The sequence below is a fragment of the Saimiri boliviensis genome, chromosome 13 (assembly GCF_048565385.1).
Source record: "Saimiri boliviensis isolate mSaiBol1 chromosome 13, mSaiBol1.pri, whole genome shotgun sequence".
Taxonomy (NCBI): Eukaryota; Metazoa; Chordata; class Mammalia; order Primates; family Cebidae; genus Saimiri; species Saimiri boliviensis.
Genome location: NC_133461.1, coordinates 93,078,836 through 93,101,834, shown reverse-complemented (window position 1 = coordinate 93,101,834; position 22,999 = coordinate 93,078,836). Strand labels below are relative to the sequence as shown.

At 40.1% G+C, this 22,999-nt stretch overlaps 1 protein-coding gene and 1 long non-coding RNA gene across 6 annotated transcripts in view; one reads left to right on the top strand and one right to left on the bottom strand.

Moving 5' to 3' along the window:
- Positions 1–867: 867 nt before the first annotated feature.
- LOC141580849 (uncharacterized) lies at positions 868–19,827 on the bottom strand. Of its 2 annotated transcripts, none has more exons than XR_012513230.1 (4): positions 19,467–19,827; positions 12,730–12,805; positions 12,032–12,122; positions 868–2,753 (listed from the first exon to the last, which is right to left on the bottom strand). It is a non-coding gene; the product is annotated as an uncharacterized LOC141580849 (long non-coding RNA). The 2 variants fall into 2 exon arrangements; XR_012513231.1 differs by lacking the exon at positions 19,467–19,827 and adding an exon at positions 17,332–18,716.
- Positions 19,622–22,999, top strand: part of MTUS1 (microtubule associated scaffold protein 1) — a 160,557-nt gene continuing 157,179 nt past the window's right edge. The window contains exon 1 of one of the 4 annotated variants that reach the window (XM_074383970.1): positions 19,622–19,711. The gene's annotated coding sequence lies outside the window, so the exon portion shown is untranslated. Of the gene's footprint in view, positions 19,712–19,952; positions 20,128–22,999 lie in introns of those variants that run through there. The other 3 variants (XM_074383971.1, XM_010346095.3, XM_074383973.1) reach the window with 3 other exon arrangements.

Below are 22,999 nucleotides of genomic sequence, written 5' to 3'. Positions count from 1 at the left end.
GTGCTTGGTAAAGCACTGAGAAACATGGCTTGTTTTTACTTGAACATAATCTGATCTTTTAGTCACTGACATGTCCTGACGCAGAAAATGAGGAGGAGGGCTTAACTAGAACCTCAGGTGATTACACAGAAATAATTTAGATAACTGTGCTTTGTCACAATTACTGAATGATTCGCTCATTGCACATTAAGGACAATGTTTTTCAGTAAAATAATTTATGGTAGTTCTTAAGGGAACTGTAGTAATAGAGAAAAATGAATTATATTTCAAGGTTAATTGCTATTTCATATCACCACAGTAAGAAAATTGATATGTGGTGTCTATATAAGAAAATAACCAATTAGGCTGTGTGCAATGGCTCTTGTCAGTAATCCCAACACTTTGGGAGGCCAAGGCATGTGGATCACCTAAGGTCAGGAGTTCGAGAGCAGCCTGGCCAACATAGTGAAACCCCTTTTCTACTAAAAATACAAAAATTAGCCAGGCCTGGTGATACATGCCTGTAATCCCAGCTACTCTAGAGGCTGAGACAGGAGAATCACTTGAACCTGGGAGATGGAGGTTGCACTGAGCCAAGACCATGCTATTGCACTACAGCCTGGGCAACAGAGCAAGACTCCATCGCAGTAAAATAAAATAACCAATTAAAAATAAGAAATAACAAAAGGTTTTATATAAATTTTAAATAATTAGGGCAGAGACTACATCATATAATGGACTTTTTAGAGTATCTGTACATGGTACATATAGGAAGAAATCGTTCTGAAGATTCCTCAGGTGGCAAAGGAAATAATAACAGATGGTAACTTGGATCTACAAGAGTGAATGAGGGCCACCTGAAACAGAAAATATGTGGCTAAATATAAATGACACTTCTTCTTCTCTTAATTTATTTAAAGGACATATAAAGAACTAAGTAAAAAGTAAAGTACCTATAGAAAGAAATAGTTCATTTTTTGTAAATACTTTTAGATTAGCTCTAATAGTCAGTAAATGACTATCATGTATTTCCATCTATTTTTTCATAGCACTAATTGGCCTCTCATAAATTTGCCACATCAAATTTATAACGATATGTCTGAGGTAACAGATTGCACTCTTTCATTTAAATCTGCTTTATGGAAGAGAAGACATAGGTACTTGAACCAAAGGGAATTCTCATTGGATAAATCTCAAAATGGATAAATCTGTGAAAACCATCCAGTTTAAAAGGGCAGTGAGGCCTGCTTAAATATATTCTATACATTGCAAACTCAGTTTTAAAGCAGCTTTAAGTAATTCTTGATAAACGGCCTTTTTGTTAAATAAAATGACTTAGTTATTTCTTCAAAGAAAGCAAAAATACGCCTGAAACCTTCAGCGTCAGGCCACTCCAAAGGCTCCATTCCTCACTGGTTGCATAACTTCCTTATAAAGCAATTAAAATCTTATCTGGTAACAGCATGCATAGTTGCCCTCTTTGCTATTTTCATATTCTTCTGCATAGATCAGTTACACTACAGAACAAGTGTCATTTGAGATCTTGATTAATAATGACAGCACTGACTAGATGAAACAATAAAGATCTAAGTTCTAGTACTCTCTTACTGAAATAAAAAGAAAGAAGTGTATTTGCTAATCACAGGTTAAATCTAAGTATCATTCAAACCTATTAAACTTCCTGAAAGCTTTTCCTAAGGACAGCCGAGGAATCAATATAAAGTAGCATCATGGCTGCTTAGTTTGCCTTCCAAAAAGCACTGTAGAAAATAAATATTTAATGGTAGACAAACCAATATGCTGAATGTAAGATATAATGGCTTGCGACAGTAGATTGAAGGATTTTGTTACCCTGAGTGATCAAGTGAATTACAGTTATTCTAATGATAAAACCTTTTATGTCTTTGCTTTATGGTTGTTTTCACTGGAGCTTTTATGATATACAGAGCTTCATCACTTGCTTGTAGGTACTATAAACTCCTAATTATCCACTCCGGATCCATGACCCTAAGGTTGAATTTTACTTTCTTTTTCCTGGTTTATCATTTTTACCTGTAGTACAAAATAGAAGACATATCAACAGTCTAATATGTTTTTAAAAGGTGATTCACCTTGGTCTCTGTACTAAAGATAAAGAATAGTCAGGTCAGGCATCAGCTAAGAAGTCTGACAGGTCAGCTTTACCCGGAAGAGTCTCCCTAAGGGAGGTTTGGAATCAGTTTCATTGAGAAAATGTCCTCCTTTAAAAGCAATGAATTTGTTAGTTCATTTCCTGAGAAATGCAATGGATGCAAAGGAATTCTTTTATTCCTTCAGGATTTTAACCTTTTTCTGTGCTTGATTTTCTTGAAACCTTAGGATTATTGGAGCCCAGTGGTTGTGTCTGTGCAAACTGTTTGAGTAAGGGAATGAAGATGGAAAAGACCCAGTATTTGTGTAGAGGGGGAGGAAGGTGGCTAGGAAAAGTCTCTCTTTTTAAATCCCAGAACACATGTTTACTACATCATTATTTCTTTTCAAAAGATTGTTTTAGAGCAGTTTTAGGTTCACAGCAAGATTGAGAGGAAGATACAGAGATTTCCAATATATCCCTCCCCTCATATATGTATAGCCTCTCCATTATCAATATCCCTTCATTATTACTTCTATCTCACTAAATACAATTATTTTTTCAGTATGGTTCTATTTTTAATTCAGATTCTTTTTTCAATAATTCGTTGTTTTGACTTCCTGGAATCCTCTTGAGATTTTCAGTTCTGTCCTTTTTTTTCATACTAGAGAAATGAATGAGGATGTGGACATGAGATGTAAGGACCAGAATTTGGAGGCTGATTAAAGCAATTAGCAAATAGAAATCATCTAAGCTATTAAGACAAATGCTGCCACTTTGAGACAGTTCAGCTAAACTGTGCAATCTGGAGTCATTTATTTGACTGCTCTGTGCTTTCATTTCTTCATCTACAGAATGAAGACTAAAGAATAGAAATCAGCACATAGGGTTGTTGCAAAGCTCAAATAAAATTAATATATGTAAAAGCACTTAGGAGGCTGTCTGGCACATAACAAGCATTCTATAAATGTTACACATCATAGTCATAATTGCACTTTCTACAAAAATAAAGAAACATAGGCTGGGCATGGTGGCTCATGCCTGTAATCCAAGCACTTTGGAGGCCAAGGCGGGTGGATCACCTGGGGTCAGGAGTTCAAGACCAGGCTGACCAACATGGTAAAACCCTGTCTTAAAATAATAATAATAATAATAATAATAATAATAAAAGAAACATAATAAATATTGTTATACTGTTTAGATCAATCAAAATCCTTTTGATCTATATCAGTATTCATTTATATATAAGTAAATGTCATTTATATATGATACATTTATGTATGATACATTTATATATGATATAGATCAGTATTCATTTATATAAGTAAATTCATTTATATAAGTAAATATAAGTAAAATTTATATATATTACATATAAATATTATAAGTAAATGACATTTATATATAAATATATATATACTTCATACATTTATATAAATTATAAAAGATCAAGTGAATTGCAATTAGTCTAATGATAAAACTTTTTATTTTTTTCAGAGTTTTGCTCTGTCACCAGGCTGGAGTGAGGTGGTGCCATCTCAGCTCACTGCAACCTCCACCTCTTGGGTTCAAGTGATTCTCCGGCTTCAGCCACCTGAATAGCTGAGATTACAGACATGCGCCACCACACCCAGCTTATTTTCACCACACTGGCCAGGATAGTCTCAATCTTTTGACCTCGTGATCTGCCCGCCTTGGCCTCCCAAAGTGCTGGGATTACAGGTGTGAGCCATCGCACCTGGCTGTCTAATGATAAAACCTTTTAGGTCTTTGCTTTATGGTTGTTGTCCTTAGAGCTTTCATGGTCCAAGAGCTTCATCACATGTGTGTAGATACTACAAACTCGTAATTATCCACTCTGGATCCACCAGCCTAAGGTTAAATTCATATCTAAATATATATGTTATATATATGACAAACCAGGAAATATATATATGACATATACATATGACATACCAGGAAAAAGAAATATAAATGTCTGAGTCTTATTCTGTAGCCCAGACTAGAGTGCAGTGGTGTGATCATGGCTCACTGCAGCCTCAGACTCAATCGATCCTCCTTCCTCAGCCTCCCAAGTAGCTGGAACTACAGGCTTGTGCCAGCACACCTAGCTAATTTTTTTTTTTTTTTTTGGTATTTTTTGTGGAAACAGGGTTTCACCATGTTGTCCAGGCTGGTGTGGAACTACTAGGCTCAGGTAATTCACCCACCTTGGCCTCCCAAAGTGCTAGGATTATAGGTGTGAGCCACTGTACCTGGCCTACATTTATATATTTCTATGTAATTGTATAAAGTGATCATCGGTTCAAGTTGTTTACTTCATATTTCAAATAAACGTATATATGTATTACATCCTCCATTAACTTATAATATTAATTTATATATGGTAATACACATGACTTACTTAAACATTTAAATACTATTGGGCATTTGAACTGAAGTTAATTTTCCCCATTATAGATAAGGCTGCAATGAAAATTGCTTTATAAGTTAGTTTTCCTTCCTCACGGGAAGGAATAGGTAATGGGTCAAAGAGCATGTTATAGATTACCCCCCAGAAATATGTAACCAATTTACATTTTTTTCTTTTTTTTTTGAGACAAGTCTCACTCCTGTCACACATGCTGGAGTGCAGTGGCACCATCTTGGCTCACTGCAATGTCCACCTCCCGAGTTCAAGAGATTATCCTTCCTCAGCCTCCTGAGTAGTTGGGATTACAACTGTGCGCCACCACACCTGGCTGATTTCTGTATTTTTAGTAGAGACAGAGTTTCACCATATTGGCCAGCCTGGTCTCAAACTCCTGACCTCAGGTGATCGACTCGCTTTAGCCTCCCAGAGTGCTGGGATTACAGGTGTGAGCCACCCAGCGTGGCCCACCATTTTTCATTTCTATCATTAATATACAAAATATGCATCTGCCTTCTTTTCAAAGACTTGTCCAGGTTGGGTGTTACAAGTTAAAAAATGTCTTCCAGGCTGGGCATGGTGGCTCAAGCCTGTAATCCCAGCACTTTCAGAGGCTGAAGCGTGTGGGTCACCTGAGGTCAGGAGTTTGAGATCAGCCTAGCCAACATGGTGAAACCCCATCTCTACTAAAAATACAAAAACTTACCAGGTGTGGTGGTGGGCACCTGTAATCCCAGCTACTCAGGAGGCTGAGGCAGGGGAGTTGCTGGAACACGGGAGACGGAGTTTACAGTGAGCTGAGATTGCACCATTGCACTACAGCCTGGGAAACAGAGCAAGACTACATTTCAAGAAAGAAAAAAAGAAAGACAGAAAGAAGTACAGACAAAAAGAAAGGCAGATAGAAAGAAGGAAGGAAAGAGAAAGAAAGAAAGTAAACAAAAGGTCTTCCAGCTTACTGAGTCTGTAAGATGGTCTTCATGTGTGTTTAATTGATCTTTATTTTCATTTTTAATAAAACTGTGATTTTTTTTTTTTTTTTGAGATGGAGTTTCGCTCTTGTTACCCAGGCTGGAGTGCGATGGCGCGATCTCGGCTCACCGCAACCTCCGCCTCCTGGGTTCAGGCCATTCTCCTGCCTCAGCCTCCTGAGTAGCGGGGATTACAGGCACGCGCCACCATGCCCAGCTAGTTTTTTGTATTTTTAGTAGAGACGGGGTTTCACCATGTTGCCCAGGATGGTCTCGATCTCTTGACCTCGTGATCCACCCGCCTCGGCCTCCCAAAGTGCTGGGATTGCAGGCATGAGCCACCGCGCCCGGCCAAAGTTGTGATTTTTAAAGACACAATGATATAGCCTAAATTTTCTTTATTGCAAACTGTCCATTTATCAAGTGAAAAGTGGTTATTGATTTACGTATTTATTTTTTCATATATTTTTGGGAGAAAGCTATTATCAGTTTATATTTGTAACATATCTGTTCTATACTAGAAAATTTTCTTTATAGCATTTTTATTTTACATTTTGTTGCATGACAAGTTAAATTTAATTATGTTCAATTAATATCCTCTGTTTCTGGTAACAGTCTTCGTTTTCTGCAGTGATTAGAAGTGCATGTTCTCCAACTTGGACAACGTAGTGAGACTGCCTCCACAAAAATAAAAAAATCCAGGTATGGTGGCGTGTGCCTGTAGTCACAGCTACTTGAAAGGCTGAGATGGAAGGATGGCTTGACCACTGGAGGTTGAGGTTGCAGTGAGCCATGATTGTACCACTGCACTCCAATCTGGGCAACAGAGCGAGACATTGTCTCCAAACAAGAAAATAAAAATGCATGTTCCTTTTCGCATATAAGATAAACCACTCTTCCGTTTTTTAAAAAGTACTTTTACTTTTTTATACAGCTGGAATTTATTATACTGTTTGGTCTAGTGTATTTATGTATCTAACCTGATTTTTTTTTTTCCCAGCCTGTTAGCCAACTATTTGGAAGACAATTTATTATGTGGTTTTCCCTTGCCCTATAGGTCGGATTCTTATTTCAGACTGTGATAACCCAGACCATCTGATTCTGATCATTGTTCCAATATGTTCAGTTTCCCAAGTTTGCTGAGTTCACTTTATTACCAATGAAAATGTTTTGATATCGTCACTCATTTATTTTTCACTATTGGTTCTCACAGGAATTTGTAACTGCAATAATTTATATATTAAACATTTTTAATTGATGTCTTATTTAATCCCTAAAAAAGAATGTAGCATAGTTCTTTAGGTATGTTTACCATTTTTGTTAGAATTTAATCAATTTTTTGTCAGTTTTTAATTTCGGGGTACCTGTGTAGGATGTGCAGGTTTGTTATGTAAGTAAACGTGTGTCATGGTGGTTTGCTGCACAGATCTGGACAGATCAACCCATCCCCTAGGTATTAAGCCCAGTAGCCATTAGCTGTTCTTCCTGATGTTCTCATTCCCACCATCCCACTTTCTTCAATGGACCACAGTGTGTGGTGTTCCCATACATGTGTCCATGTGTTCTCATGGTTCAAGTCCCTCTTATAAGTGAGAGCATGTGGTGATTGGCTTTCTGTTCCTGTATTAGTTTGCTGAGGATAATGTCTTCCACCTCTCTTCATGTTCCTGCAAAGGACATGATCTTGTTCCTTTTATAGCTGCATAGTACTCCATGGCGTATATATACTGCAGTGTCTTTGTCCAGTCTATTATTGATGGGCATCCAGGTTGATTCCATGTCTTTGTTATTGTGAATAGTGCTGCAATGAACATACACATACACTTATCTTTTTATTTGTTTTATTTATTTATTTACTTTTACATGTGCATGTATCTTTATAATAGAATGATTTCTATTCCTTTGGTTAGATACCCAGGATGGGATTGCTGAGCCAAATGGTATTTCTGCTTCTTGGTCTTTGGGGAATTGCCACACTGTCTTCCAAAATGGTTGAACTAATTTACACCCCATCAACAGTGTAAAAGCATTCATTCTTTTTGCTCCGCCACCTTGCCAGCATCTGTTATTTTTTGATTTTTTAAGCCATTCTGATTGGTGTGAGATGGTATCTTACTGTGGTTTTGATTTGCATTTCTCTAATAATCAGTGTGTTGAGCTTTTTTTTTTCTTATGTTTGTTGGCTACATGTATGTCTTCTTTTGAGAAGTATCTGTTTGTTTCCTTTGCCCACTTTTTAATGGGGTTGTTTGTTTTTCTCTTGTAAATTGTTTAAATTCCTTGTAGTTTCTGGATATTAGGCCTTTGTCAAATGAGTGGATTGCAAAATTTTCCTCTCATTCTGTAGGTTGTCTGTTCATTCTGATGATAGTTTCTTTTGCTGTGTCGAAGCTCTTTAATTAGATTCCATTTGTCAATTTTTGCTTTTGTTGCAATTGCATTTGGCAACTTCTTTGTGCCTTCAAAAATTTTTTTAAAAGAAAACACCTGTTTCAAGTTAATTTTATTGTTAGGTATTTAATGTATTATTGATACGATAAATTGTCTGCTAGTTGTGTATAACTATTTTTTGTTTGATTCTGCTGACATTTTAAGTATGCAACCATGTAATATGTAAAACACACTTAAATCTGTTTACATTCTCTGTTTAGTGATAGTGGTGGCAGGGATACCCTCTTTATGTTTCTGCTTTTTAAGTAAGTTGGCTCAAGTGTTTCTGACTTACATTTCTTCATTAAGAGAGATTCTTTTAACAACAGGTTATAATTAATTCTGGTTCTTTTCATTAAAAATTATCTTTAGTTTTAAAGTTATATATTATTTTTGAACTATACATCTGGGGTTGAAACACAAAAGTAAATCAAATGTAGATGTCCAAAAAGCAGCGTTCTAAGGAAGCAGTGTATTTGGTGGCTCAGAGGTCAGACTGACCTGGATTTTGATCCTAATCCTGTTATTTATTAGTTGTGTGACACTGGGCATATTTATAACTAGATGGGGCTTCAACTTTATCACTTATAAAATGAATATCATAATATCTACCTGCTGGACAACACAGCACATGATTATAGTCCCAGCTTCTCAGGAGGCCCAGGTGAGAGGATCACATGACTCCAGGCATTTGAGGTCAGCAGCAGCGTTGGTAATATAGCAAGGTCTGTCTCTTAAAAAAAAAAAAAAGACGAATGCAACAATATCTACCTAGTAGAGTTGTTATGAATATTTAAACGATATATGTAAAATGCAAAATGCCTAAAATTGTGCATGGTATACATTCAAGGTTTGGTATTATTTTTATGATAATCATAATTAATCTTAATAACTCATAATTTTCATCAAGAAATCTTTGAATCCATGATACATATTGATGTGGTTGGGCTTTGTGTCCCCACCTAAATATTATCTTGGATTGTCATCCCCAGGTGTTGAGGGAAGAACCCGGGGGAGGTGATTGGATCATGGAAGTGGTTTCCTCCATGCTGTTCTCATAATAGTGAGTTCTCATGAGATATGATGGCATTTCCCCTGCTTGCACTTCTCTTTTGCCTACTGCCATGTAAGACATGCCTGCTTCCCCTTCCACCATGACTGTAAGTTTCCTGAGGCCTCCCCAGACATGCAGAACTGAGTCAAATAAACCTCTTTTCTTTATAAATAGTAGCAGTTTTGACAAACACTAAAGGGCCTCACAAGGTTCATTAGTGCTGACTCAGGTGCCTCTACACTGTTGCAGTTGAACTGATTCCTGTTCCTTCATGGAGATTAAGTTTTTCACAATTTCTTGTTGAATGAGCATAGGACTTAGGAAGACCTGAAAATTCTACTTCAGAAGATTGAGGTGATTGTTAGATCAAATCAAATCAAATAATATATGTGGAAGCCACTAGCAAAATACCTGGCACATAGTAGATCTTGAATAAAAGCTGGTGCCTTTCTGCTTGCTCATTTTTCCTCTCTATGGCACCCTCTTAGCATCCACAGGGACTTTGGCCAACCTGTTTGAACATTTCATTCTTGGTGCTGTTGAGGAGTGCCCACCATACAGGGTTGGTGACTACCAAGATCTATTTGATGGTGTTAGGACTCAAAAGACACCCCCAAAATAAAGGCCTCAGAAACAGTCTTAGAAGCAAAACTTTTTTTCCCTCTAATTTTCTCTTGTCTTCTTGTCTAAGACTAAGACTTATTTAGAGTAAGGTCCCATTCTCCTTCAAGGCTTGCCATAGAAACTAGACTCCCTCTCCCCCAAGGGGAGTCATACACATGAGAACCTCTTTGCCCCAAAGCCAGCCATAAAACCTAAAACTATTACTGTAATTTTCCCTGCACCTTTCTGTGTAAAACCTGATTAAAAAAATTATCTGAGCTACCTTGTTTATAGGCAATACGATCGCCGTTCCAGAGAGGGTCCTGCCCTATGTACAAAAAAAAAAGTACATACTCGGAGAGGCTTTAAAAAAGCCATCTAGACTTTTTGTGTCCCCACCCAAATCTCACCTTGAATTGTAATAATCCCCACGTGGCAAGGGCAGGGCCCAGTCGAGATAATTGAATCATGGGGGCAGTTTCCCCCATACTGTTTTTGTGGTAGTGAATAAGAGTCATGAGATCTGATGAGTTTTTTGTTTTTGTTTTTGTTTTTGTTTTTGTTTTTGTTTTGAGACAGAGTCTTGCTCTGTTGCCAGACTGGAGTGCAATGGCCTTATCTCAGCTCACTGCAACCTCTGCCTCCGGGGTTCGATTTCCCTGCCTCAACTTCCTAAGTAGCTGGGACTCCATGCACTTGCCACCACATCTAGTTCTTTTTTTTGTTTTTGTATTTTAGTAGACATGCAGCTTCACCATGTTGGCCAGGCTGGTCTCGATCTCCTGACCTTGTGATCCACCCACCTTGGCCTCCCACAGTGCTGGAATTACAGGCATGAGCCACTGTGCCTGGCTGAGATCTGATGGTTTTATAAACGGGAGTTTCCCTGCATTTGCTCTCTTGCCTGTTTCCATGTAAGACATACCTTTGCTTCTCGTTTGCTTTCTGCCATAATTGTGAAGCATTTCCAGCCATGTAAAACTGTGAGTCTATTAAACTTCTTTCCTTTATAAATTTCCCAGTCTTGGGTATGTTTTTATTAGCAGCATGAGAATGGACTAATACACAGGCCTTACTGTCTAAGCTTACTGTCTAACCCAGGCATTCCTGGGTTTCCCTACTTCATGTATTAACATCAGATCATACTCTTTTTGTCCAATTATATTTCTACATGGCTATCCATACTTTATTAAAGCTAAATATAAAAATAATTTCCAGGCTGGGTTTGAGGACTCATGTCTATAATCCCAGCACTTTGGGAGGCTGAGGTGGGAGGATCCTTTGAGCCCAGGAATTCGACACTAGCCTAGGCAACATAGCCAGGCCCTGTCACTACTAAAAATAAAATAATCAGCAGAATGTGGTTGCTCATTCCTGTGGTCTCCGCTACTTGGGAGGCTGAGGTGGGAGAGCTCAGCTACTTGGGAGGCTCAGCTACTCTGTTGCCAGGCAGGAGTGCAGTGGTGCAATCTCAGCTCACTACAACCTCCACCTCCCAGGTTCAGGCAATTCTCCTGCCTCAGTCTCCAGAGTAGCTGGGATTACAGATGCATGCCACCACACCCAGCCAATTGGTGTATCAAAATGTAAGTCAGTAGCTTTCCAAAATAAAGGCAGCATATAAAACATTATCATTGTGCAAAAATTCAGGATTGTTTCCATGAGCACTTCCTGAGATATTTACTTGACAAAACTTTCATAAGACAACCATATGTAGTGTATTACATTTATTGACCTATGTATGTTAAACCATCCCTGCGTTCCTGGTATGAAACGAACTTGATCATGGTGCATTAGCTTTTCGATATGCTAGTGGATTTGGTTAGCTGATATTTTGTTGAGAAGGCTTTTGTCGAGGACTTTTGCACCTATGTTTATCAGGGATATTGGTCTGTAGTTTTCTTTTTTGTTATGGCTTTTCCTGGTTTTGGTATTAGGATAATACTGGCTTTATAGAATGATCCAGGGAGGATTTTCTCTTTCTCTGTCTCTTGGAATAGTTTCAGTAGTATTGGTACCACTTCTTCCTTGAACGTCTGATAGAATTCAGCTGAAAATCCATCTGGTCCTGGAATATTTTTTTGTCGGCAATTTTTCTTATTACTGTTTCAGTCTCACTTCTTGTTATCGTTCTGTTCAGTTTCCAATTTGTTTTTGTGTCTGGTTTAATATAGGAGGGTTGTATATTTCCAGGAATTTATCCATTTCCTCTAGATTTTCTAGTTTTTCCATGTAAAGGCATTTATAGTAGCCTTGAATAATCTTTTGTCTTGGAAGACGAAATGCGGCATGGAAGGGATGGTTTTGGCTTAAACTATTTCAGCTCAGATCATCAGGCATTAGTTAGATTTTCACAAGGAGCATGCAACCTAGATCCCTTGTATGAGCAGTTCACAATAGGGTTCACACTCCTATGAGAATCTAATGCCACCGTTCATCTGGCCAGGTGATAAAGCTCACTTGCTGCTGCTCACCTCCTGCTGTGTAGACAGGTTCCTGACAGGCCAAAGACCAGTGGTAGTCTGTAGTCCCAGGGTTGGGGACCTCTGATCTAAAGAACTAATTCTTTTGTAAAAGAGAAGCTGAGATCAAGTTAGGTCAAATCAATGAAAACATATCTAGGTGTCAAAGCTAAGTCTTCTAACCCCAATTTATGTCTTCAGTTTTGGAGGGATAATGATATTTTTGTGTTTTATTCTCTAAGATTTGCAGATAATCAGTTTGCAAATTAGTGAAGATTCAGTATAATTTTGTAGGTACTTGATATGGTTTGGCTCTGTGTCCCCATCTAAATCTCATCTTGAATTGTCATCCCCATATCTTGGGACCTGGTGGAAGGTGATTGGGTCATGAGAGTGGTTCCCCATGCTGTTCTCATGATAGTGAAGGAGTTGTCACAAGATCTGATCACTTAAAAGTGGCAGTTTCCCCTGCACTCTCTCTCTTTTCTGCTGGCTTGTAAAGAGGTTCCTTCTTCTCCTTTGCCTTTTGTCATAATTGTAAGTTTCCTGAGGCCTCCCAAGCCATGCAGAACTCTGAGTCAATTAAACCTCTTTCCTTTATAAATTACCCAGTCTCAGGCAGTTCTTTATAGCATTGTGAAAATAGACTAATATAGTACTCAAAAAAGATCAGAAGTATACTTACCGAAAGAGACCAGAAGTATACTTACCCAAAATAGATCAATCTTTGGTAGTGTTAAGTTTCCATCCTGGTCTAGCAGCTGGATTTCTCAGTGTTCTAGATGGCTAAAAGTAAGCTTGTCTAACTTTGAGGTATCCAGTCAGGCACTAATTCACAATGTTGGCACACTGCAATGTGGTTTAGACATAGGTAGTCTCTGCTCACTGTAGAGAGAAAATCATGAGGCTAATACTTTCAGTGGCTCTTTCCTGAATTGCCAGCTCATGTTTAGAAGCATGATTATATTTTGAGGAATGCTTAAGTGACAGCGTGAGGGCTAATTGCTGTGTTCATTTAGGTTATGGCTCTCTTCCTACATTATTATGGTTTACAAACATTTGTTAGAACATGGAACGCTTCGGCCTGCTTGACTACATACCACTTGCAAGTGGGGAGGATTTCAGAGTCAGTCATGAATCAGGAACTATGAATCAAGACCAAAAATTGCAAATGGACCAGAAATCAGTTAGTAGACCCAGCCTGGATCTGGCCTGGTCTCAGCACAGAAAGACTGAACCCACGGGACTTCTGACTCTTTGCACTCTTTTTAGGTGATCACTGACTAGTGAACAAGGCCCAAGGGCAAACACAGCAAACTGGTAGACACCAGCCTTGGCAGCTCTCTTAGGGCTTTTATTTGGTCAGGACAACAATGCCAGCGGGTGTACATTAAAAGCAAAGTCAAAAAGTCTAAGTAAAAAAAAAAAAAAAAAAAAGCTAAGTAGACTGGTAGTTTCTAAGGTATGAGGCCTTAAAGCCACAGACTTTTTTTTATTAGTTTTTTCTTAGACTTCTTATTAATGTTTGTCCTGAAGCAGTAAATACTTAGAAATTGAAAATACCTCCCTCTTTTAAGGAAAGACTCAATCTGCTTAGAGTAAAGCCTGACCAAGCCCAGATGTCACACAGTTATGATTCACTGTCAAGAGTGGATTATGCAGACGAGTAGTTTCTTTAGTCATGACATCTTAAGCAAAGTAAACATTTTCAAAGTGGTTGCATAACAAACTGGTGGTACTACATTTTTCTTAATTTCTTCCTAATATGAGGAGGCCCACAGTAGAATTACAGGACAACTTGTTTGTGTGTGAACTAAAATAATTTTGGGATCATGTTTTAAGAACAGTTCCTTCTACAGAGTCTATAAATGGAGTAGGACTGTTAAAGATGCCTTCCATGGCACTGGGAGATGAAAGCATTTTTGAAACTTGTGCAGGTCTTTTTGATAGGAGGAAGTTATATTTCTTCATGTGTTCTACTGCTTTGAACTTGCAATGAAAAACTCCTTTCTTGAGATACTTAACAAATCTTCAGACTTTGGCATAAGAACATTTCTATTCTAGTAGTCACCCTTCTGGAACATTAAGAAGAGAGTCCAGGGCCAGGCGCAGTGGCTCATGCCTGTAATCCCAACACTCTGGAAAGCCAAGGTGGGCAGATCACTTGAAAGAAGTTTGAGACCAGCCTGAGCAACCTGGTGAAACCCCATCTCTATAAAAAATACAAAAACTAGCCGGGCATAGTGGCACATGCCTGCAGTTCTGGCTATTTGGGAGGATCAACTGAGCCCAGGAGGTTGAGGCCGCAGTTGAGTAATGATGGCACCACTGCACTCCAGCTTGGATGACAGAGCGGGATCCTGTCTCAAAAATAAGAAAATACCTGGGTGTGGTGGTTCATGCCTGTAATCCCAGCACTTTAGGAGGCTGAGGCAGGTGGATCACCTGAAGTCAGGAGTTTGAGACCAGCCTGACCAACATGGAGAAACCCCGTCTCTACTAAAAATAGAAAATTAGCCAGGTGTGGTGGTGGGCACCTGCAATCCCAGCTACTCAGGAGGCTGAGGCAGGAGAATCACTTGAACCTGGGAGGCGGAGTTTGTGGTGAGCCAAGATTGCGCCATTGCCCTCCAGCCTGGGATAAGAGCGAAACGTTTCTCAAAAAAATAAAAATTAAAAATAAATAAAAAGAAAATAAAAAAGAAGAGCGTCCAGTTGGGTCTTCAAGTCCACTGAGAAAAAAAAATAGATAATGAAGAACCTGGGAGTTATTGGTAAATAAGTCAGGACCATTCACTGCTCTCACATTCTTACTTTCTTTTATGCAGCCATTGCTATAGCTGGCCAGTTTGTATATTTCACCATCATGCCTCACCATCTTGGGATATAAGAATTAAAAGTCATATAACTATTTGTAACACACATATTCTCTTCAAAAAGCAAAGAAAAGGTCGTGGACAGTATCACAAAATTCCAGCAGTCTGGGACTTTGCCAGAGATTACTGCAACTTCTGATAATGTTTTTGCACCTGTGTAATGAGTGGTTCAGTAGAAAAATTCTGGCATGTTGTATAAAGCAACTGTGTCCACCTCTGTGGCAAGGGATTTGTGGAGATGTTCGAGTTTTACCACGAGCATATTTGACTCTCCGATGTATATCTGGAGAAGCTGCTGTCTTCACACATCTCTATTTACAGCCAATCCTTGATCTCATTATGCTGTTAAAAGACTAGTCCCTGTTTTGGTGAGTTACTTTCTCAAGTGGAATTTTATTACAATACTTGTGGAGTTTTTTTGGCCGAGCACAGTGGCTCAGGCCTGTAATCCCAGCACTCTGGGAGGCCAAGGCTGGAGAATCACTTGAGCTCAGGAGTTCAAGACCAGCTTGAGCAACATAGTGAGACCCCGTCTGTATTACAAATAATAAGAAGAAAGAAACTTCTAGTTTTATTCACAGTCACTATGAAAAATAACCATATAAATTTTCTTACTGTATTTTAATGGTATATTGTCATTTTCCAGTTTGTAGTCTTGAACTGAAAATGAGTGACAAATTTTTTTCTTAGAATTCAGTGCTAGGAAAAGTTTTGCTTCCTTTGCGAAACTATTACCCTCTTTTGAAAATGACAGTTATGTAAGTGGTTGGGGCACGTGGCTCTCAGGAAGCTCAATGTTTTAATTTGTTGTTCAATTGTATGTTTACTGTTACTGTATGCTTTTCTGGGAATCCCATTTTATACTAAAAATACTTATACTTTGAAATATTTATTTTTAAAATGTACAATAAAATAAAATGTATTTTTAAAATGTAAAGTATTTATTTTTAAATGTTCCTGTCTTTTAAAAATGTTCAACTCCCTTCTCAATCAGAAGGTGGTGTAAGTAAACAGAAATAACAAAAAAGGGACCCAGACTGGGAACAACGGCAATGAATGACTCCATGGAATTTCCCCTGGTAATTAAAACCTGGAATACTTTTTCATTTGTGATTGAATGCAATTTTGGGAAAGTTAGTTGGAAGCTCTACCCTAGGAAGATGTCACTGCTAATAAAATAGTAAGGAATTTGCTAATTCATCGTTATCGCCACACTCCCATTAGAGTGTCTTTTTTAGATAACTGAAGAAGAACTAAAGTCAAAAGCATCTATTGAGATTTTTTTTTTTTTTTTTTTTTTTTTTGAGACAGAGTTTCACTCGTTGCCCAGGAGTGCAATAGCGCAATCTTCGCTCACCGCAGCCTCTGCCTCCCAGGTTCAAGCAATTTTTCCTGCCTCAGCCTCCCAAGTAGCTGGGATTACAGGCACGCGCCACCATGCGTGGCTAATTTTGTATTTTTAGTAGAGATGGGTTTCTCCATGTTGGTCAGGTTGGTCTCGAACTCCCAACCTCAGGTGATCCACCCACTTCAGCCTTGCAAAGTGCTGGGATTACAGGTGTGAGCCACTATGCCCAGCCAATCATTTATGTACAAGTGAAATTCATTGACAGAAACTTTAGCCATTCCTGGTGGCAAAACTTCATTTGGTGAAACATTTAAAAATATTAGAATGGGTTCTGTTATTTACGTGACTCAGAATCCAAAAAAAATACAAAATCGTAGTTAGTAACAAGTTTCTCTTCAAACACTGCTGTTTATCCGACTCACATCTCAAAACACAATCAATATTATCTGCTTCTGGTATATCTTTTTCTGATATTTTATGGGTTTTTGTTTTGTTTTGACACAGGGTCTTGCTCTGTCATGAAGTTGAAACGTAGCGGCACCATCATGGCTCACAGCAGCCTCAACCTCTTGGACTCAAGAGATCCTTCCATCTCAGCCTCCAGAGTAGCTGGGACTAGAGACACATGCCACCATGCCCGACTAATTTTTGTATTTTTTATAGAGAAAGGGTTTCACTAAGTTGCCCAGGCTGGTCTCAACCTCTTGGGCTCAAGTGATCCTCCCTCCTCAGGCTTCCCAAAGTGTTGGGATTAAAGGTGCAAGCCACCATGCCCGGCCTATTTTATGCTTATGAAACAAATATATGTATCTATGTATCCAAACAAGTGTATATCATTTCCTCCTTTTTAGTAGAAATTGTAGCATACTGTTAGATAATTGTGTTGTGTTAAAAAATGCACATGATATATATTGGAGATCATCTCATAACAGTACAAAGGACTTTCTCATTCTTTTTAAAGGCCTTCATAGGTTTTTATTTTATGCCTGTATCATGATTTATCAGTCCTTTAGTGAAGAATATTTGTATTAAAAAAATCTTTTATTATTATATACAATGATGAAATAAACAAGTTTGTATATACATGCCATTTCTCGTGTGTTGTAAGATAAACTGTTTTTTATTTATTTATTTTTTTAGACAGATTCTTGCTGTATTGGCCAGGCTGGAGTGCAGTGGTGCAATCTTGGCTCACTGCAACCTCCACCTCCCAGATTCAAGCCATTCTCCTGCCTCAGCCTCCTGGATAGCTGTGATAACAGGTGTTTGACATCACGCCTGTGACATCATGCCTGGATAATTTTTGTATTTTTAGTAGGGACGGGTTTTTGCCATGTTGGCCAGGCAGGTTTTGAACTCCTGACCTCAGGTGATCTGCTCACCTCAGCCTCCCAAAGTGCTGGGATTACAGGCATGACTCATCATGCCACCATGCTTGGCCAAGATCAACTTTTATATGTATATTTGCAATATTGTTAGGTATTCTGACCGTCCCCCTATGGAGGTTATTCTAATTTACATTCACATTTGCATTGTGACTGCTTGTCTATACTTTTCCAAACACTGTGGTTAAAAAACTTTCTAATCTTTGACAATCTGATAGGTGAAAAAATGGTTTCTCAATATAGTTTTAATTTACCTTTTCTTATGGAGGAAAAAAAACTGAGCCAACTTTTTTTTTTGGACAAAGGGCCACAAAGTGATGTGAGTTATTATTTTATCCTTAATCTTGCTTCTGGAGTCTGTAGCAGGTCAGCATTAGAGTTCAGAGATCAGGAACATGGCAACATGCCCAGAACCGAGATGAAAAGTCAATAGCCCCATTTCATGAATATTTGCCTTGAGGAGTCTCTGAAGATGCCCCTAGAAGATAACTTGTTTTTATGTGGATACAATTGGAATCTAAGTTTCAGATTCCCCAGTGCCAGCAAAAGAAGCTCTGGTTACTTAGCAGAGGATAGTATTTTTCCCCCTCAAACCATCTGATACAAAAATGAAGTAAAACAGGTTCCATATTTAGAGATATAACTAAGCCACACAATAGGATTGTGGGGTTTAGACCAAATCACCTAGGTCATATGAGGGTTATAAAGATTAAATGATATGTTTAACACAAGAGGTATTCTGCTTAGGGCTGGAGGCTTGTTGCTAATTAGCATAATTGCCTCTTGACTTGCAGAAACTATGTCAGCGTTTTGTTTTGTTTTTGTGTGCTTTTGCATAGGGACAATCGTCCGGTGGTGTTTAATCTATTTAAAATGAATCACATGCCTTTCCTAATATCACGGATCATGTTAGTTGTATGTCTATCTGGACAGCAGGGATTTGAAAAGCAAGTGAGAGGTGTCATTATGTAATGGAATTAAAAAAGAAGATTAGGAGTTAGCCTTGCTGGGTTTGCACTTGCCCTCACTGGCTGTGTGACCTTGTGCTGGTCACCTGACCTTTCTGAGCTTCAATTCCTCATTTGAATAATGGAGATAATCTGACCTATATACCCCTGTGTTTTGTAGTCAGGAAAGAATGGATCGCATCATTGTACACGTGAAAAGGCTTTACATCTATCAATGGCAAGATATCTGTCAGTTATTCTAATATTCACTGTATAGAAAACTGTGAAATACAGCGTCCTTAGATTTATTCTCAAAAAAAGTTATCTTTAAGTGCTTTTAGCAAACCCTAATCAGGTAATTAAAAAGAAAGTATTAAAATTAAAAATATTAAAAGTTTGTTCTCAGGTTGTCTGATATTTAATGGTTCAGTAATGTTACATCTCATAGGCAGAACAGCATCTTTGGACAAGTTTTCTATTAAAAAATATGCTTTATAGAAGAAAATATTTTACGGGCCTAAAAGACAGCTATGGATGAAATCTGCTCAGTTCGGCAAAGAGCAAGGATTAAGTTTGTGTTTAGAGGAAAGTAGGTCGGGCCTAGTTTCTCCCTCTGGGGTTCTAGACTGCTTTCCGCGTTGTATCTGAAGCTCTGACAGCTGGAGAGTTCCTTTCTTGAACCTTTAATACAGACTTGCTAGTAAACTTGCTAGAAGCATGAAGATAATACAGACTGCGAGTCGGCCCTTCTAAGAGACAATCACGACTCCTTCCTTGCAAGCCTCCGCCCTGATAACTCCTCAACTGTTCCACTTTCTACCCGCCCCGCGGTGCGAGGCCTCACAGCCTGCAGGTGGCCAGAGGGAAGCACGAGACAGATCCCCCACCTACCCCCGCCCGGCCTAGGCCCAGCGCTGGGTGCCGCGGAGACCCGGGCCCCGGCGCGGTGCAGCCAGGTGCGCAGGCGGCAGTGGAAGCCGCGGCGCACGTGGCAACAGGTGCAGCTCTGCCCAGGGAGGGCGCCTGGGGCGTGGGGCGCGTCCGCACTTAGCCCGGGAGCGCGCGGGGCTTCGGGATTGGGACCCGGGAGCACGAACAGAAGGCGCGAGCAGCCGAGCGGAGTTCAGCACCCCGAGGTACGGCATCGCAAGTCCTTCAGGTTCCCTGGGGGGCCGCCCCCTGGGACGGCGGCTGGACTCGGTCTCCCGCCGCGAGCCGCGGGAGGGGAGCCCTCGGAGGGAGCCGCCGCCGGAGGCCTGAGGTCGGCTATTTACAAGTTTCCCGAACTCCCCGCCCTGCTCCACCCTCTGGCGGCCCCCGAGGCGGGGAGGCGGGAGGCCGGGGCTCCGGGACTCCAGGTCCTGCCGGGCAGCCGCCGCCGCCGCCGCCGCCGCCGCTGGGGTGGGGTGGTGCCGCGCCGCGCGCTCCCAGGTGCAGACGCCGCCCCCGAAGCCTCCGGGGCGAGTCTGCTGCGCCCCCGCCAGGGGTCCAAAGGGCGCCCGCGCTCCCCGCCTCTCTGTCTCTGCTCCCGGAGGGCCCGAAGGAGCTGCGGGTAAGTGCGGGCTGGGCTCTATTCCCGCTGCCCCGCGGCCGGGGTGGAGGGGGGACAGGCTAGCGCGCCGCTCTGGGGGACGGGCGGGCCCGGGGGAGGGGAGGGGGCGTTCCGGGGGCCTGGGGGCCGAAGCTGGTCCGGGGGAAATGGGGCGGCAGCACCGGCGGAGCGGAGGCGGGTCTCACGTGGGCCGGCGCAGAGCCTGCGGAAGGGACGGATGCGGATCTTGCCGCTGTCACCATGAAAGTGACCGAGGGGCTTGACCTGGACTCCTTACGCCGCCCACCCGGGGTCGGCGGTCCCAGCCCTTCCCAGCAGAAGGAATCAGGGCTGAGAAAGCCGGTTCCTTTGGGTTGCTGCAGGTCCCAAAGGCCCCTCGCCGCACCTCGCTACTTTTTGCAGCTCGTTTGCACTTTACAAGCTCTAGAAAAATCCTGTCTTAATTAAGGTGACCTTATTGACGGCTCTGTAGTACTTAGTGGACTTAGGTGTTTATGGAGGAACCTTTTTGAAGACGTACTCTTTTCTACCAAGTTTGTTGATTTTGATTTGGAGTAATTTGGGACTAGGAAGGAAGAGGTTAACTTCATTTAGCCTGCTGCACATACTCTTAAATACTGTTTATTTGAACTAGTTAGTGTTCTAAGAAAGGAAATCCAGTGTGTTTTGTTTCAATGAAACCGAACTCTTGAGCAAAACGGTGATTAAAAGCTTTCAAGTTTTGCCAGGTGAAGGTGATTGGAAGTCAATCATCACTAAATCACATAGCTGGGCTGGAGGGTGGGAGTGGATTTCAGGAGGAAGGGAGGCAACGTAGGGGGGAGGAGATTAAAAAAGAGCCGTTGCTTCCTGGGAACCTGTGACCCCCTTAAGGAGGCTGTATACAAGATAGCAGTGCATGGGTAACTAAAAGGAATTGCATAAACGGAATTGCAGTTCTGTAGACAGATTTCTTTTTCAGGGATGATTAGGGCAGGAAATGTTGGACAATTTAAGTAAAAATGATAATGTACTGTTAGTACAGTGCTTTACAGTGTGCAAAGTGCTGTTACAGATTTTTCTTTTTCATAAGCAATATATTAGGAAAGTTATACGAAGAAAAGATTAGAACTACATGTTTATTCTTAAAACCAAAGAACCTTAGAAGTGGAATTTAGTTGCAAATAATACGTAGTAACTTATGTAACTTGGCAGCAACTTTTTTCACCTGTTCTTTTAAAAATCCGATTTATGGCCAGGCGCGGTGGCTCAAGCCTGTAATCCCAGCACTTTGGGAGGCCGAGGCGGGTGGATCACGAGGTCGAGAGATCGAGACCATCCTGGTCAACATGGTGAAACCCCGTCTCTACTAAAAATACTAAAACTTAGCTGGGCATGGTGGCACGTGCCTGTAATCCCAGCTACTCAGGAGGCTGAGGCAGGAGAATTGCCTGAACCCAGGAGGCAGAGGTTGCGGTGAGCCGAGATCGTGCCATTGCACTCCAGCGTGGGTAACAAGAGCGAAAACTCCGTCTCAAAAAAAAAAAAAAATCCGGTTTATGAAGAGAAAATAGTGCTTGGTAGATCTGCTTGGTAGTGCTTGCTAGAAAATCATGTTTGGAACAAGACCTTTTAGTTATATGTCAATAATTCAAGGTTAAATTTTGAAGAATAATAGGATTATAAAATTCTAGATACATTTCTTATAATATTTTTGGAAACGAACCTGCAGTTAGTAGACTGAAGCATTTAAAAAGCCTGTTTCTTAATAGCCCTGTTAACCCTGTTGGTTTTGATTTCAAAAGTAATGCATGCTTGCTGTATAAAAATGGGTAGATTCAGAAAAGATAGTTAAGCAATTTCACCAAAGATAATCGCAGTTAATATTTAAGAAAATACGTGTTAACGTATGGAACATAATTTATTGCATTGATATATTTTATCCAGATATACTATTGCATGCTAGGTTTTTTCTGCTTAATGTAACATGAAAAATTTTCTACGTCATTAAATCTTCAAAAATCTCATTTTAGTGGCTATTTAATAATACATTACATAGATGTATCAGTCAAATTGTTTTTCATTTCCTCTATTACTAAATATACATTTGCAACAAATACCTTTTTAAAACTTTATGTGCAGGGTTTATATCCTTAGAGTCCTTGAAAAACAGCTGATGGTTGGAAGATCTCCTAATACATATTGGCCATCTGGTTTCCAAAAAATGTTTAACCAAATTATGCTCCCACCAGCACTCTGTGAGAATACTTACGTTACCTTATTCTTGTCAACATGGAGAACCATCCTTGAAAAGGAAAAAAAATATTCTGGCCAGCTTTATAGGTGAACAGTGTTATCTCTATATTTAAATTTATTTTCTTTGATGACAGATGATTTGAACACCGAAGAAATCTAGTTGTTTTCCATTTTGAAATTTAACGTAGTGCTGGATTTTTTTCTGGGATATTAGTATTTTTCCATTAATTCATAAGAGCCTGTTAGGGATTGACAGTAAATCTTTACCAATCATATTGCAGATACTTTTCCCATTTTATTTTCACTTTATGTATGTATGGTGGTTTTGACGTACAGAAGTTCCTTTAATGCCAATAAATCTGTTGACTTTCTCTAAACAGAATTTTTGACACTACTAAATAAACTTTGTGACTGTGGTAGAAAATTAAAAAAAAAAATTTTCTGGCCGGGCACAGTGGCTCACACCTGTGATCCCAGTATTTTGGGAGGGTTGTGAGGTCAGGGGTTCAAGACCAGCCTGGCCAACATGGTGAAACCCCATCTCTACTAATGATACAAAAAATTAGCCTGTGGGGTGGTGGTGCGAGCCTGCAATCCCATCTACTTGGGAGGCTGAGGCAGGAGAATCGCTTGAACC